The sequence below is a fragment of the Suncus etruscus genome, chromosome 13, assembly GCF_024139225.1.
Source record: "Suncus etruscus isolate mSunEtr1 chromosome 13, mSunEtr1.pri.cur, whole genome shotgun sequence".
Taxonomy (NCBI): Eukaryota; Metazoa; Chordata; class Mammalia; order Eulipotyphla; family Soricidae; genus Suncus; species Suncus etruscus.
In genome coordinates, this window is record NC_064860.1 from 17,886,842 (window position 1) to 17,905,347 (window position 18,506).

General features: G+C 43.1%; 1 protein-coding gene across 1 annotated transcript in view; it reads right to left on the minus strand.

Annotated features, from left to right (window-relative positions):
• RNF13 (ring finger protein 13) overlaps positions 1 to 18,506 on the minus strand; it is a 98,987-nt gene that overhangs the window by 48,848 nt on the left and 31,633 nt on the right. The window lies entirely within an intron of this gene.

Genomic DNA, 18,506 nt, shown 5'->3' on the forward strand with positions numbered 1-18,506 from the left:
AGAGCAAATGGAAGCAATGGAATATGTAGTGCCGGGGGGGGGGGGGGGAACTAGTCTCTGAGCATCTCCATCCCCCCAACCCTCACAGCATCCTCAGGCCATCACTGTGGTTCATACCATCACTATCACTATCACTATGGCCCCAATTTTAATTTGAGTTTTCCTTCTTCCTTAATCTAATAAAGAGTTGTGTAGATCTTTTTAAAGGCTCAGTCTGAGATTCTGTTGATTTTTCTCTTGTCTTCAGTGGGGACAGGGATACACATGGCAGTGTTCAGAGTTTACTCCTGGTTCTGCACTCAGGTATTACTCCTGGTTTTGTACTCAGAAACTATTCCTGGCTCTGCACTCAGGGCTTATTCCTGATTCTATATTCAGGAATTACTTCTGGAGGGCTTTGAGGGACCACTTGTTATACCAGGAATTGAAGGCAAGTAAGTACCCTACCCACTGGACTACCGCTCTGGTTCTTGGCCTCATTTCTGAGAACGTGGGCTTCTTGGTCAGCATCGTGATTATCTAAAGAGTAAAGATGCCTATTACTCATCTAAAGCTGGTCTGGTAATTGCAAAATTAACGACTTCCCCAAGCATCACAGTAAATCCTAACCACACGTTAAAATCTCCAGCCACACTGTTTATAACTCATCTAAAACTTATATTCTAAAACTTCATTCTTTAATGGAGACACAATTTAACTAAATGTTTAAGGACGATCCTCCTTCAGAAAATTATTTTCCAAATAACTCTTAATTCTAAAGATGATTCACCTTCCAACATCTACAAGATCAGTGCCAACTACGTCTCATTAAATGGCTAATCATCAACATGAAAATACCTCCAAGTAAGTTCAGACCACACTATTGTCAGACTACATACTTGTGCCTTGCTGTTCTTTCAGAAATTGGACCAAACAACTTTCTTGCTAAAATCATGGTACTCTTATCCCAATTATAAAAAGATTTAATGGGTAATCGTTTGAACTAGTTTTACCCCATACATGTATTTGATACTACAGTCTACACCAAAAGCAGCGTGCTGCTCCAGGAAATAACCCCCCAAAATAAGTGATTAGCTAGTTCACTATTCTGCTGTAAAACTTACAATAGCCAAATCACATCTCAACAGGTTGTTTTGTTAAATCATGTTCAATATCACGTATGCATAACATATATTTCACACATATGTGTATACACATGTATTTTAATTTTCCTCCAAAAGTATTCTTGATTCCCAAAACTGATTACACTACACTAATAGTCTTTTTGGGGGGCTTGGGCCACACCCGATGACATTCAGGGGTTACTCCTAGCTATGCGCTCAGAAATCGCTCCTGGCTTGGGGAACCATATGGGACACCAGGGGATTGAACCACAGTCCTTCCTAGGCTAGTGCTGGCAAGGCAGACACCTTATCGCTCTGCGCCACCGCACTGGCCCCTATACTGATAGTCTTACAGTGCTCCTTAAAGAGCAACATGAGGGACTAGAAAGAACACAGCAGGTAGAGCACTAGCCTTGCAAGTTACCAGCCCCTTGGATCGCTGGCATCCCATATGGCTACCCTATCAAGCCCATCCAAAACCGATTCCTGAGCACAACCAGGTGTAAGCCAAAACTAAACAACAACAAAAAGAACCTAACATGATTTTCAAGATTTCTGCTTTTGTTATTTTTTTTTGGGCCACACCCGTTTGATGCTCAGGGTTTACTCCTGGCTAAACACTCAGAAATTGCCCCTGGCTTGGGGGGACCATATGGGACACCGGGGGATCGAACCGTGGTCACGATATTTCCTTGGCTAGCACTTGCAAGGCAGACACCTTACCTCTAGCGCCACCTCACCGGCCCCGATTTTCAAGATTTCTAACAATGTGAATGAGATATAGTATATTAAAAAAAGACTGTAGGGCCCGGAGAGATAGCACAGCGGCATTTGCCTTGCAAGCAGCCGATCCAGGACCAAAGGTGGTTGGTTCGAATCCCAGTGTCCCATAGGGTCCCCCATGCCTGCCAGGAGCTATTTCTGAGCGGACAGCCAGGAGTAACCCCTGAGCACCACTGGGTGTGGCCCAAAAAAAAAAAAAAAAAGACTGTAACAAAATTTCCATAGAAATTTTATTTTATTTTATTTTATTTATTTATTTTTTGGTTTTTGGGCCACACCCGGCGGTGCTCAGGGGTTACTCCTGGCTGTCGCTCAGAAATAGCTCCTGGCAGGCACGGGGGACCCTATAGGACACCGGGATTCAAACCAACCACCTTTGGTCCTGGATTGGCTGCTTGCAAGGCAAACACCGCTGTGCTATCTCTCCAGGCCCCTCCATAGAAATTTTAACTTCTAAAGGAATATTTAAAGTTGTCATGAGTAAAAGGGGTCTGCCACCAAAAAATAAGTCTTAATTTTTTCCGCAAAATAAAGATGTACAGATGTTCTTTTTCAGAAAACCAAAGGTTGCTGAGATAATTTCTCTAACATGATGCTGTCCAAACTAAAAGCTAGTCTCACCTAGGATTTTTAACTATTATCAAAGCAAGATTCTATTTATTTTTATATTTTTTTGTAATTTGCTTTTTCTAAAAATAAAAAAGGCAATTTTTAATTTCAAAATGTTAACACAGAGGTTTCTTACAAAATTCTCAGTCATACACAATTTATTTTTCTTCCATAAAACATTAGCATAGCCCTACTCTACCCCACCCCCCATCTCCAGGTAAAAATGTCTCAAGATACCTCGCAGATGTTGTTTTGTTTTGGGATCACATCTACAGGAGCTCAGAGGTTACTCCAGTCCATGCAGTCTGGAATCTCACCTGCTAGTGCCCAGGAGGACCATGTGGGATGTTGAGGATCAAACCCAGGTCAGCTGTGTGTAAACTGCCTTACCAACTGTACTATTTCTTTAGTGATGAACAGCCCTGAACCCTACACATCCTTTTGTTGTTTTGTTTTAGGATCACATCACATCTAGAGGAGCTCAGAGATGACTCCAGTCTCTGCAGTCTGGAATCTCACCTGGTAGTGCCCATGGGGACTCTGTAGGATGTTGAGGATCAAACTCAGATCAGCTGTGTGTAAACTGCCTTACCAACTGTACTATTTCTCTAGCCCATGTCCTCATGTTCCTACACATGCCTATCAGTGATAAAGCTTAACTTATAAGTTAGTCATAGTAAGAGATGGACAATAATAACAAATAGGGCTCTGTGGCAAAGCAGCTACATTCCAGACCCAAGGACCCGGGTTTGATGCTGGGCACCATGGCAGAGAGCCAAAGATGACATTTTTGGTGGCTGCAACTCAACAGCAGTGCTCGAATGTCATTGTAAAGGGAACTGGTCTCATCAACCACAGAACAGCTAAAGCAAGCATTGCTTCCTGGAGAAGTCCTGTTCTCCCCCAAAATACCCCTCAACCTCCCAAAAAACCCCTCAGCCTCCTAAGCCACAGTCTTCGAGTGGACCTTCGTGAGAAAGGAACGCTGACAATCACCTCAACTAAACCATGGCACTGCTGAACACTTACGGAATGGAAGAAGTTGACCTTTATGTAAGGGGGTGATGGGAAGTAGACCCAGGTAAGTACCTGTGTGGCCATGCAGTCACCAAGGCCAAGTGTATGAACACTTCAACCAGACATGTGAGTCCTCCCAGAGCAGCACACAAAATCAAATAGCATGGCAACAATAAAAGGAAGGAATAAAACAAAATTTAAACTAATGCCAAAAAAAAAAAAAAAAAGAAAGAACTGAAACCATAAAGATACAAATAATGGTCCCCTCCCATTCCTGAGAAACTCTTTCCTCCACTTCCATCCCTCTGGACTGAAAAGTTCTCTAAAAAACCAAAAACTCATGGGGGACTTAAGAGATAGTACGTGGGAGGGCATTGAGAGAGGAGAGAGAGAGAGAGAGAGAGAGAGAGAGAGAGAGAGAGAGAGGACAGAGAGAGAGGAGAGAAGAGAGGACAGAGAGAGAAAGAGAGAAGATAGGAGAGAAAGAGGAGAGAGAGAGAGAGAGAGAGAGAGAGAGAGAGAGAGAGAGGACAGAGGACAGAGAGAGAGAGGAGAGAAGAGAGGACAGAGAGAAAGAGAGAGGAGAGAAGAGAGGACAGAGAGAGAAAGAGAGAAGATAGGAGAGAAAGAGGAGAGGGAGAGAGAGAGAGAGAGAGAGAGAGAGAGAGAGAGAGAGAGAGAGAGAGAGAGAGACGGTGAGACCTGAGTTCCATCCCCAACATCACAAAAAATGATGGGCTGGAATGATAATACATTAGGTAGGGCAATTCCCCTGCAGGTAACCAACCTAGATTCAATCCTAGCATTCCATATGCTCTTCTGAGCTTTACCAGGAGCGACCCCCCAAAAAAATTAAATTAAGAAAAAAGATCATCAATGAAAAAAAGTTTTCTGTAGAAACTCACACATAGAATAAAAACAACAACAACAGAAAAATAAGGAAATGGTTCTTCTGAGAATACCAGCAATGGTCTTTTTTTTTTTTTTTGGCAGGGGGCGAGGGGGGGGTAATGGAAAGATTAAACCAGGTGATTGTCAGGGTCAGAGCTCAGGAATCACTCTTGGTGGGTCTCAGGAGACTACATGGATTCCAGGAATCAATTTTGGGTTAGCAGCATGCAAGGCAAGCACCCCACCCACTAGACTACTGCTCCAGCACACAAGCAATATTCTTTCTTTTTTAAACTTTATTTTTATTTATTTATTGACTGCTTAATTGTGGGGCCACATCCAGCAGTGCTCAGGGGTTATTCCTGGCTCTGCACTCAGAAATCGCCCCTGACAGGCTGGGGAACCATATGGGATGCCCGGAATTGAACTGGGTTCTTCCCCAGGTTAGCTATATGCAAGGCAAATATGCCAACACTGTACTATCTCTCCGGCCCCACAAGCAATATTCTTTTTGCATCCTGGGCTCCATTCATTTGTGGGGGGGAATTCCTGCTTTGTTTTGCTTTGCATTGGTGCTCAGAGGCCACTCCCAGAGGCTATGCTGACAGCTAGCCCTCTCCTCAACCCCACTTAATTTTCTTTTTAAATGATCCCTAGTGAATCTTTTTGATCAGGTCAAATTTGAAAACACTACTCGACCACAGGTTGCTGAGTGAGTGGCACTACAAGAAATCTCCAGGTTAGAGATTGGCACAGTACACAGTGAAATGAGAGATGAAAAGAAGGATGAGATGCTGATAAAGGTGGGAGGGGACAGAGAAACTGTACAGAGGGCAAGACACTTGCCCTGCTTACCCTGCACATGGCCAACCACGCTTTAATTCCCAGCAACATATAGATAGGATCCTCTGAATCCCACCAGAAGAGCCAGGAGAGATCTCTGAGTGCCAGGAGTAACCCTCAACACAACTGGGTATGCCTCCCCGCTACACACACACACACACACACACACACACACACACACACATAACCCTCAACACAACTGGGTATGCCTCCCTGATACACACACACACACATAACCCTCAACACAACTGAGTACGCCTCCCCGCTACATACACATACACACACACACACACACACAAATGTGCTAGCAATAACTCCACAATTCTGCCTTGCCCTAACTAATCTAAGACAGACTGAGGTTCAATCCCCCGGCATCCCATATGGTCCCCCAAGCCAGGAGCGATTTCTGAGCGCATAGCCAGAAGTAACCCATGAGTGTCACCGGGTGTGGCCCAAAAACTGAAAAAAAAAAGAAAGAAAGAAATGTCAAAATGGGGGTGTGTAGAGAGAGAGGTTGGTGTCATAGTTTAGACCTTGCCTTTGAACCTCTGTGGCTGTGCTGATGTCCTGGTCACAGGGAAGTGACAGGAAACCCATAATCACAATCAAGGAAACTGCTGTCGTACCCAGACTGCAGGGATGTCATGACTCATATCCAGGAGGGTGAGCTGTGGCCCTGTTACCCTTGGGCTTTTATAGACCAATCCCGTATTTGATCCACTGGGAGGGATGGAAACTTCATAAAGGCTGAGAGAGAAAACTAACAACTGAACCTGTCAGCTTGGCTCCAGGCTCAGCCACTCCCCGCAAATTTGGTTTTGTTTTTCATTTGTTTCAGGCCACACCCCAGTGCTTCCAGAGGCTGCTCCAGGCTCTAAGGCTTAGCTCACGAGCTGCTGATAGGGGGTGTTTGGTGAAGTTCTAAAATGACAAAAAATAATTAATGGTTTCTGAATTTGTGCTACATTTTCACTTGCTTTTGTAAAACACACTACATTCTTTAAACCAACTCCTATCAGCAGAGAGACGTGAGATCTACAATATTTCCAGAAAAACAGGAAACTGAGATCACAATCAATAACCAAGTGTTTATAAGTGTCTACGTGCAGACAGCACTCTGTAAGTATTCACTACTATGTTTAAGTAACCTACCTATTAATAGCTCTTCAATAAGGGGAGGAAGATTTCAAACAGATTTGTTTGAAACCAGCATAACAAGTATGATTCGATAAAGGCTTCCATATGGCTTATGGTGGGCATGACCCCACAGCACCATGTATGGTCCCAGGGGTCACTCCGAGCACAGAACAAGGAATAGCCCCCTGAACACCACCAGGTGTTGTATATATATATAGTTGTATATTACTTATAATAGTAATATTTATAGTTGTATATAATAATAATAGTTGTATATTACTTATATATATACATTTTATATATTTGTTATAATAATATATATATATCTGTCATGAAATGCAGCCATTTCAGACTAACCCACAAACTTAATAAAATCATTTTCAGGGGCTGGAGAGATAGCATGGAGGTAGAGTGTTTGCCTTTCATGCAGAAGGACAGTGGTTCGAATCCTGGCATCCCATATGGTCCCTCCAAGCCTGCCAGGGGCAATTTCTGAGTGTAGAGCCAGGAGTAGCCCCTGAGCGCTGCCGGATGTGACTCCCCCCCAAAAAATCATTTTCATGCTGAATATGCAGCCCCAACCACTACAACAGGAAAAAAAGCACCTAATGAAAGTGAAGAGGAAAATTTTCTTAAAATTGAGAAAAATATCCAATACAAAGAAATTAAATGAAATCTAGATTCTAGTCTAATAAATACAAAGACAACCAACAGAAATAATGTGTGGCAGGGGGGCACATGAAGACTTCAAACCAGACATCTAGTAAGAGTATGGCATCAGGGGGCCGGGCGGTGGCGCTAAAGGTAAGGTGCCTGCCTTGCCTGCATTAGCCTTGGACAGACCGTGGTTCGATTCCCCCAGTGTCCCATATGGTCCCCCAAGGCAGGAGCAACTTCTGAGCGCATAGCCAGGAGTAACCCCTGAGCGTTACCGAGTGTGGCCCAAAAACCAAAAAAAAAAAAAAAAAAAAAAAAAACCAAAGAGTATGGCATCAGAATATTAAAAACATAGTAGCAACTCAGTAACTTAAAAAAAAAAAATCTTGGGCCCGGAGAGATAGCACAGCAGCGTTTGCCTTGCAAGCAGCCGATCCAGGACCAAAGGTGGTTGGTTCGAATCCCGGTGTCCTATATGGTCCCCCGTGCCTGCCAGGAGCTATTTCTGAGCAGACAGCCAGGAGTAACCCCTGAGCACTGCCGGGTGTGGCCCAAAAAAAAAAAAATCTTGGCTGGAAAGATAGTACAGGAGGTAAGGTACTTAGTTGTCTTGCATATGTGGTCAATCCTGGTTTGAATCTCTACTACCACTTAAGGGTCCCCAGAACACTGCTAGAAGTCACTCCTGAGCACAGAGCCAAGAATAGTCCCTGAATACCATTTGGTATGGCTCAAACTCCACCCTGCCTCCCCCCAAGACAAAGCCCAGTTCCTTAAGATGGCTAAAAGCCTTGAACAAATATCTCTCCAATGATATACAAAGATGACTAGCAAGCAACATGAACACATATTAAATACCAGGGCTTTAAAATACTCAAAATACCAGGCCCATAAAATAAACAGGGCATGAGAGATAGTACAGTGGGTAAGGCATTTGCACTGCACTCAAACAGGGTTCCATCTCATGCAACACCACATATGGTCCCCTGAGAACTGCCAAGAGTGAACCCACTCTCTCACTACACATATTCAACATCATTCATTCTTAGAGAAAAAGTGAAATGTAGAAACATTAGTTTTTCTATGGAAAATAACAAGTACAGGGTCAGAGCAATAGCACAGCAGATTTGATCCCCAGCATCCCATAGGGTCCCCAGGGGCCTGCCAGGAGAGATTTCTAAGAGAAGAGCCAGGAGTAACACTAAGCACTGCCAGGTATGGTCCCAAAACAAAACAAAACAAACTGTATAAAGAAATTAGAAAATATGGACATTTAAGGGGGGAAGTCAATCAATAATAGTCTGGCCACTTTGTAACAAAAGTTTAGCACTTCCTTAGGAAGAGGTTGGGCTGGAGAGATAGAGCAAGCAATAAAGTACTTGCCTAGAACATAGTGGACCACAGTTAAGTCCCCAGCACCAAGTATCCTTCCTTTAAGCATGAGGATGATCCCTAGGCTCAAAGTCAGGAATAAGCCCTGAGCACAGTCAGGTGTCACTCTATAATGAAAATAAGTTAGGGCCCGGAGAGATAGCACAGCGGCTTTGCCTTGCAAGCAGCTGATCCAGGACCAAAGGTGGTTGGTTTGAATCCCAGTGTCCCATATGGTCCCCCGTGCCTGCCAGGAGCTATTTCTGAGCAGACAGCCAGGAGTAACCCCTGAGCACCGCCGGGTGTGGCCCAAAAACCAAAAAAAAAAAGAAAAGAAAAAAGAAAAGAAGTTAAAGAAAAGGCTTACCAGTAATTTCATCAAACCCACTTTATATAACTCAAAGAAATAAAGACAGGTACGAGACAGTACTTCAACTTATTTTATGGGAGATCTAAAATCTCAATAGCTCTCTTCTTCTCAGTCTCTCTTTCAATATATCTATCTCCTCTCCTCCTTCTCTCCTCTCCCCTCTCCCCTCTCTCCTATTCACCTATTGTCACCAAGGCTGTTTCCCTGGAAATTCATTCTCTCTACCAAGTCTCTGTACCAAGTTTAAGTGGCTATTACAATTATTAGAAACTGCAGATGAGTAGTAAACCCTCAGCAGATTACAGTCCCTGAGGGGCTGGGATGATAAGACAGCGCAGCTGACCCGGAATCCATCTCCAGCATCCCATAAATTTCCCCAGAGCAAGGAGTAACCGGAGCACCACAGGGTGTGGCCCAAAACAAAAAAAAAGAAGAAAGTAAAGCTGAAATAGAATTTCAAATGTCAATTTTGTTTTTGTTTTTGGTTTTGGTTTTGGTTTTTTGGGCCACACCCGGCGGTGCTCAGGGGTTACTCCTGGCTGTCTGCTCAGAAATAGCTCCTGGCAGGCACGGGGGACCATATGGGACACCGGGATTCGAACCAATCACCTTTGGTCCTGGATCAGCTGCTTGCAAGGCAAACACCCGCTGTGCTATCTCACCGGGCCCTCAAATGTCAATTTTGAATTTGCCCTTTGCAAATACTCAAAATCAAATTTCTGTAATTGAACAATGGGGTTCTGACTTCTCAGAGTGACAGATCCCAACTTTTCTGTCTTTATTTACCTTACATTAGGGCCACTCTATGCTAATGCCCAAACATAGCACTGTGACAGATCGCTAAAACCACTCAGATTCACACTATTCCTCGGGCCTGAGTTTCAAGTTAAAAGGCTGATTTCCCTAACTAGGAGCATGGTTTCAAAATAACAGAGCCTGCAGAGCAGGCAGCAAGAATAACCTCAGAGAGATAGTGCAGGAGGCAGAGCTCTTGATTGCATGCAGCCCACCAGTTTCAATATCCAGTATCCCATAAGGTCCCCTGAGTATCATCAAGAGTGATTACTAAGTACAGAATTAGGAGTATCACCTGAGCACTTCCTATTGTAACCCCCAAAAACCAAAAGGAGAAAAGAAAATGCTATTATATTGTTTAGTCTTTCTTATTTAATGGCAAACGGAGAAACTACTTATTTGGAACTTTGTTTTGTTCTGTCTTGTTTTGATTACAATGTAGGGACCAGGGAGATAGCTCAAGTGGTGGCACACAGAATATGCTGGGCAAGGACAAGTCCCCACATGACCCCAACGTATGGCTCTGGTGCCCAGTACCACTAGGCATGAACCTCCAACTCAAAGACTGGTTCCATCAAGGTTAATATGGGTGCATGGTCACCAACACTAGTGGGTATGCCCTAATATGTTAAAAACAAAAAGAAGCATTTTTTCCACTCTGTGTTCTCTCTTGAACATGTTTCTCTTCTTTTTTTTTCCCTCTCTGTCACGTCTCTAAACTTCTTACAATGAAACCTATTTTGCTTCACTAATAATATCAAATTAGTAATTTTCAAATTAGTAATAACTAGTAATATCAAAGAGTAATTTTAAAGACCTTACTCTAAATTTTTGTGCTAATTAATATCTGGTAGTGCTCAGGGCTTACTCCTGACTCTGTGCTCAGGGATCACTCCTGAGGAGCTTGGAGGACAGTATTTGACACTCTAGAAACCAAACCTGGGCTGACGACATGCAAGACAAGTGCCCTACCTGAGTTATCTCTGTAGACCCCAAGCCTCTTTTTCAAACTCAAGTCAATGGAGAGTATAAATTTAGCTTGAGTATTACTTCATGGACACTCATGACCAGCACTCATATTTATCTTAGTAAAGGGAAGCAGTAGCGCAAACATGTCATGAGAAAGCCCAGATGCAGATTTCTTCAACTGTAATTTAAAAGTTCCCCATTTAACAAATGAGGAAGTAAAAACAAAGATCTAGTCATTTATGCTAAGTCACCTCGCTAATGAGTCTGCATGTAGCTAGGTCCAGGATTCCCTTAACAACCAAGCTCTGGGGCTGGGCCAGAGAAATAGCACAGCAGTAGGGCAATTTCCTAGCATGCAGCCGACCAGGGAGGGACCCAATTCAATTCCTGGCATTTCATATGGTTCCCCAGCCTACCAGGAGCGATTTCTGAGTACAGAAACTAGGAGTGATCCCTGAGCACTGCTGGGTGTGGCCCAAAACCCAACCAATCAATCAATCAGTCAATAAATAAAGTTAAAAAAAAAAACAAACAAACAAGGGCCCGGAGAGATAGCACAGCGGTGCTTGCCCTTGCAAGCAGCAGATCCAGAACCTAAGGTGGTTGGTTCGAATCCCGGTGTCCCATTTGGTCCCCCCGTGCCTGCCAGGAGCTGTTTTTGAGCAGACAGCCAGGAGTAACCCCTGAGCACCGCCGGGTGTGACCCAAAACCAAAATAAAAAAAAAAAAAACAAGCTCTCAATAAAACTAAAACCTATTTCCAACTCAAATTCAAAGACAAGTAAAATAAATAAATAAATAAATAATAAATAAGTAAAAGTGCCTTTCTCTTTCCTACCCTCTCAATTTAGTTGTTTCATTTTGTTTTGCCATTTTCATTCTTTTATAAGTAAAATAAATAAATAAATAAGTAAGTAAAAGTACCTTTCTCTTTCCTACCCTCTCAATTTAGTTGTTTCATTTTGTTTTGTCATTTTCATTCTTTTATAAGTAAAATAAATAAATAAATAAATAAGTAAAAGTACCTTTCTCTTTCCTACCCTCTCAATTTAGTTGTTTCATTTTGTTTTGTCATTTTCATTCCTTTATCAATTTTAATGCTTACTAATGTCAAACTGGGTAACACATGTCCTTCAACTTAAAATTTGGTCCTTTAAAATATTTTATTCATCCTATAACAAAAATAAACTGTACTGTTGCAAAAACAGAAGTATTTGGCATAGGACTCTAAGTGAGTTTAAAAATACAATGAGGAAAATTTTAATTATAACAAGGAACCTTGTAAAATCCTCTTAGAAATGTTGGGGTGGGCCGGAGAGATAGCATGGAGGTAAGGCGTTTGCCTTTCATGCAGGAGGTCATCGGTTCGAATCCCGGCGCCCCATATGGTCCTCTGTGCCTGCCAGGAGCAATTTCTGAGCCTGGAGCCAGAAATAACCCCTGAGCACTGCCGGGTGTGACCCAAAAACCACAAAAAAAAAAAAAAAAAAAGAAATGTTGGGGAGAACAATTGCCTTTTCTTTTTTTTTTTTTTTTTTTTTGGTTTTTGGGCCACACCCGTTTGATGCTCAGGGGTTACTCCTGGCTATGTGCTCAGAAATCGCCCCTGGCTTGGGGGGACCATATGGGACGCCGGGGGATCGAACCGTTGTCCGTTCCTTGGCTAGCGCTTATAAGGCAGACACCTTACCTCTAGCGCCACCTTCCCGGCCCAACAATTGCCTTTTCTGCCCCAGCTTTCACACAAAGGCTTTTTTTTTTTTTTTTTTTTTTTTTTGGTTTTTGGGCCACACCCGGTAACGCTCAGGGGTTACTCCTGGCTATGCGCTCAGAAGTTGCTCCTGGCTTGGGGGACCATATGGGACACCGGGGGATCGAACCGCGGTCCGTCCAAGGCTAGCGCTGGCAAGGCAGGCACCTTACCTTTAGCGCCACCGCCCGGCCCCCACACAAAGGCTTTTTCTCTATCACACTATCACAGCATTTAACATGCTCCTTAATTTGCTGACTGTTGTGTACATGCAAACCAACCCATAGAAAAGAAGGGTGAGACACTCCCGAAGTCACAGTTTGGGGACTAAAGGGAGTACAGTAGGTAAGGTCTTGTCTTGCATGTGACTATGGAGATCAAAACCCCAATTCAAAAATCCAGCACCGAAAAAGGTCCCTCATTTCCAGCACCACCAGGTGCCAATCCTGAGCATAAAGTAAGGAAGAGATACCACAGGGTGTAGCTTAACCCTCCCCTACAAAAGTCACAGTTCCTTCCTTGAAAATGCTCAGCATAATCAACTGCTCTCTGGCATCACACTATTATTACCTGCTTAAAACTATGCTTGCAAGAGGCCTGGTTCAATACCCAAACACACACACACACACACACACTTTTAATGATCTGATTGAGAGAATCTTGGCCTCCAAAGTACTGGCTCTATTGAGATGATAAACAGGGAGGATTACCAGATTTCCAACATTTTCCTTCCCCATTACACAAAGTATGATACACACGAAGTATGTACTTGAGAGAAATGGCTGTCTAGGGCCGGTGAGACAGAGGCATTTCAACAACGTGTCAGGACACACATTCCACTGGGTTGCCTACTGTCCTATGACATTTCCCACCATCTCTCAGAGTCAGCATGAGGATGCTTCTGCTCTGTCATCATTGCTTGTTGCTATTGTATTTCCTGTGGAGGCCACTCGTAGCAATGTCTAGGAGCTATTCCAAATTCAGTGCTCCAGTGTCGTTGAGCGGCCATGCAGCATCATGTGGAGACTCGGAATACAAGTCTCTTGCACTGAAAAGCCCACATTCAGCCCAGTACTATCCCACTGCCAGAACTGCAATTTGTGTGGATTAAACCACATTCAAGTTTGAGCCACTGGTATGAGAAGCTGGTGTCTGTGGGTCAATGCCATCTCTGTAGCCTGGACATTTCTCTTTGTATGGAATTCACCAAGTTCACAGTTCACATTTCCAAAGTTCCAAACAAATGAGCTGGGGATGTGGCTAAATGGTAAAGCACAAGCCTACCAAGTGAGAGGCCTGGTTGCCATCTACAGCATCACAAACTTGAAATAGTCAAACAACTCAACACCTCATCAGCTCCTAAACCTAACCTCCAGGCCCAGGAAGGTGACTCAAAGGGCAAGAGTGCATCCTTTGCATACAGAAGCCCAGGATTGATCCCAGGCACTATATGGTTCTCTAAGCACCTCTGGGAGCCCCAAATAATACTAAAAATCTAAACTAATCTCACCATCATAAATTCTCCTCTTATACTGCCTTCTCATCACATCTTTTTTTTTTTAATAGCATCACCAATCTCCATTAAAAAAACTGCCAAGTCCATATCACCGGGGCTTTTTGGAGTAAATGAGAGCACCCTTCCCCCCCCCCCCTATACCTTCCCTTTTCCGGGAAGCCTGGCAGCTATAATCATGCCCACAAATGCAGTTGGAACTGGATCAGCTCTGTAGACTCACTTTTTTTCTAGAACAAAATGTAAACCAAGCAGTGAAAAAATCATGGGTATACAGGCCATGTGGCAGAAAGCTGACAATCTTGGGAGGAGGGGGAGACCAAGTCCCTGCTCTGTCAAAGCTATCCACTGCATCCATCACCCAGAATCACCATTTTACCTATAGCTCTGCCTCACCATTCCTCTACGATCTCTTCAGGGACCAAATTTCTGACCAAATTTCAGGTATACCAGTTTGGGGGCTAATATCACCTGAGCTTTATGGAGTAAGTACTAGTATAACCCCATCACCACTAAAATTCCACATCATCATTATAGTCCCCATCATCACAATTCCCCATTAATACTGCAGTTCTCCCCACCATCACAATTTCATCATCTCTACAATTCCCCCATCATTTCAACACCTCATCACTATAATACTGCCATCATTGCTATAGCACCCCCATCATCATATAATCCCCCAACATAACCATAATCCCCCGAGCATCACCACAGTCCACCATCATCACTACAATTCCAACAGCAATAAAATTATCCATCACTGCTACAACCCCCCCCCCCACCATTACATTTTTCTTCCACCACTGTAATGAAAACTCTACTTTGAGTCCCAGGCTTCCACTCTCAGTTTCCCAGATTAAATCCATCGAGGTATTCTTCTACCACTTGGCTCCATACAAGATACTCACCTCTCTAAAATCTATCTCTGTTTTTGGTGGGGGATGCGCTCTGTTATGCTCATGAGCTTTTCCTGTGTTCAGGGATCACTCCTGAAGGTGCTAAGGAGACCATATGGGATGTCAAGATGGAAAGCAGGATCAGTTTGTGTAAGGAAAGTGCCTTATCTCCTATTATATTTCTCTAGCCCATGTATCCATTTGTTCTTATCAAAATATTAGGCTGTTCCTTACACATACAATCTTTTTTTTTTTTTTTTTTTTTTTTGGTTTTTGGGTCACACCCGACAGCGCTCAGGGGTTACTCCTGGCTCTACGCTCAGAAATCTCTCCTGGCAGGCTCAGGGGACCATATGGGATGCCGGGATTCAAACCACAGTCCTTCTGCATGCAAGGTAAATGCTCTACCTCCAAGCTATCAGCTACTTCCCTGTCTTTGCACCTTTTGAGGGAGGCATCTTTCCAAAGAATGCTCTTTTCCCTTCCTCCCAATGATGCTCAAGGGTTACTCCTGGCTATGCATTCAGAATCACTCCTGACTTGGGGGACCATATGGGACCCTGGAGATCAAACCAAAGTCTGTCCTGGGTCAACTGTGTGCAAGGCAAGCGCCCTACCACTGTGCTACTGCTCCGGGCCAAGTGAGGCATTTGTAATGGAACATTTCCCACTCAGTGCTTGACAAGCTAGTCTACCCCTGCAAAGCCACGTAGCTTAGATCTCCACCTTTGCAGAGAGTTATGGAAACACCACAGCAGTGTTACACAAATCTATTCAAATTTAAAACAAAGAAACTGAAATAACCCCTAGTATTCCCTCTTTTAATTAAAAAAATAATAATTCAAGGGTGGAGCAATAGCTCAGCACGTAAGGTGTTTACCTTACATGTGGCCAACCTGGTTTTGGTCTTCTTTTGGTCTTTACCTTAAGTGGTATGGCATATCAGACTTCATTTCCCTTAACCGCTATGGCTTCCCTTTTACATATCAAAAATCCACTTGGGCAGAAAGAACCTCTAGGTAGGCAGGCTCAATACCCCAACCATTCTATTCTCCATCCATGGGGTGTTTCTTTTCTTCCCAATAAAGACTGCAGCTCTGGTGGGCCTCTTTCTCTCTCCATGTGGCAGAAAGGTCCCCAGATTCATGTTTCATCTCTCCAGCCAGGTTGGAATATTAACTGCAGCAGACCTGTTCCAGACCCGCTTCTCCTTACTCCTTAGGATTGGGGCATGAGGAATTATCTACGATCTCCAGCATTCATTATGGTCCTCTGAGCATCACCAGGAGTAATTCCTAAGTACAGATGCAGAAGTTGCCCCTAAGCTGCTAGAAGTGGCACCAAAACAAAACAAAAAGGAATCTTAATATGGTATTCATACATGCAAGAAATACTTAAGAGATGGCGGCACAGTAATGGATTTTCTTTACATGCAGCCAACACTGATTCAATCCCCAACCTCACAGATGGCCCCCCAATCACCACCAAGAATGATTCCTGAGCACAACCAGAAGAAAGCCCTAGGCGTCACTAGATGTCTCAAACCCTATCCCCAAAAGAGAAAACAATTTTCAGAATATAAACATTTTCAAACAATGATTAACCACTATGCTTTATTAAAAGATATTTACTGGGCCGGAGAGACAGCATAGCAGTAGGGCAGTTGCCTTGCACACAGCCAATCCACGGCAGATGATAGTTCGAATCCCCGCATCCCATATGGTCCCCTGTGCCTAGCAGGAGCGATTTCTGAGCGCAGAGCCAGGAGTAACCCCTGAGCGTCGCCGGGTATGACCCAAAAACCAAATAAATAAACAAACAAACAAAAAAATATCCGTAAAAGATATGTACTTTATTCAGGGGCTGAAGCAAAGGAAATTCACTTTCTTTTGCTTCCTTGACTAAAGTACCAATGCTTATCAACTTGCCTTCCTTTTCCAAATCCTATACTACCACATGCAATGCCATATGGCAACATTTTATCAAATGCAGCAAAACACTATTTTGGGGCCCCGAGAGATAGCACAGTGGCGTTTGCCTTGCAAGTAGCCGATCCAGCACCAAAGGTGGTTGGTTCGAATCCCGGTGTCCCATATGGTCCCCCGTGCCTGCCAGGAGCTATTTCTGAGCAGACAGCCAGGAGTAACCCCTGAGCACCGCCGGGCATGGCCCAAAAACCAAAACAAAAACCAAAACAAAAAAAAACTATTTTGATTCAAACTTGTTTTTACCTTCTGTTTAACACTGTCAACTGTTTAATTTAAAGTTTAAAAGGATACTTCTTTATTTAAACACCAAATCATCATTGGATCTACCGTCATGAAGTGTCCAAACCATATTTGACCAAACTCTTCATTTTGTAAATCTTTACAAGAACAAAAATATATTAAATGTCTTCCTATTTAATCCATGTAAACTAAAATATATAAACCTAACATACCCTCAGTCCTGCTCATTCTTTACTAAAAATCCAATAAATCTTTTAACTCTAACGGAGAGATAGCTCAAGGGCTGAACATACACAGCTTGCATGCAGAAGCGCCAATTAGATTCTGAAACATGGCTTCAAGCATTGCTGGGACTAGCCCAGTACAGCTAGGTTTGCCCCCACAAACAAGATCTGTTACTCTGGTATGTAGAAAAAAACTTCAGAATATGGGCCAACTCTTAATTATATTCCTCCAAAATACTTGAAAGAAGTGAGCTTTGAGCAAAGAAGGGTAAAACATCAAATTCTTCTGTATTAAATCTCAAAAAGCCAGATTCTAGCCATAATTAATATGTTGTAATTCACATGAGGATATCAAGCCATCTGGCTCAAATAAAGGTATTAAAAATAATGATTACTATTATTTATTTTGTTTTGTTTTTGGGCCTCTCCTCCTGTGCCTATCAGGGCTCTGTGCTCAAGATGCTACTCAGGGGATTATATATGTTGCTATGGATTGTACCCAAATCAGCTGCATGCAAGGCAGATTGCCTAAGCCACTGTACTATCTCTCTAGATCAGCTTGCCTTTCTAACAAGGAAATAACTGGCTTCTGCTGAACCTAAAAAAAAAAAAAAAAAAAAAAGGTGAGGGGCCAGAGTAATGGCACAAACTGTAGCCTAGAGCTTCTGCCTTGCACACTCTAGCCTAGGACGGACTGTGGTTTGATCCCCTGGCATACCATATGGTCCCCCAAGCCAGGAGTGATTTCTGAGCGCATAGCCAGGAGTAACCCAAGCATCACCGGGTATGTCCCAAAAACCGAAAAGACTAAAACCCAACTACAATCATATATGTAATCAAGGTGTTTAAATAAAGATAATAATTTTATAAAAAGGAATTAAAGCTTAACACACACTTTACTTCAATTAATTCTTATAATCCTTCCTCTTTATGTCAAAAATTGTATCCAAAACTGAAAGCCTAATCCCAAATACAACACAGTGCTTTTCTATAATCCACAATACTGTCTACGTTCACAACTCCCTCTTCACACACACCTTTAAAAGAAAGAAAAAGCGGGCCATAGAGATAGCACAGCAGTAGGGCATTTGCCTGGCAAGCGGCCCACCCAGGACCAAAGGTGGTTCAAATCCCAACATCCCATATCGTCCCCCGAGTCTGCCAGGAGCGATTTCTAAGTGGACAGCCAGGAATAACCCCTGAGTGAAGCCAGGTGTGCCTCCCCACTAAAAAAATAAAAAAAATAAAAGCGTCATAAATTAATATTTATTCTCTCCATAGAAAATCTGATATTTTTTCCCTTTCTTTTTCTCTCTCCTCCCTCCTTTTCTTTCTAAAGCTAATGTC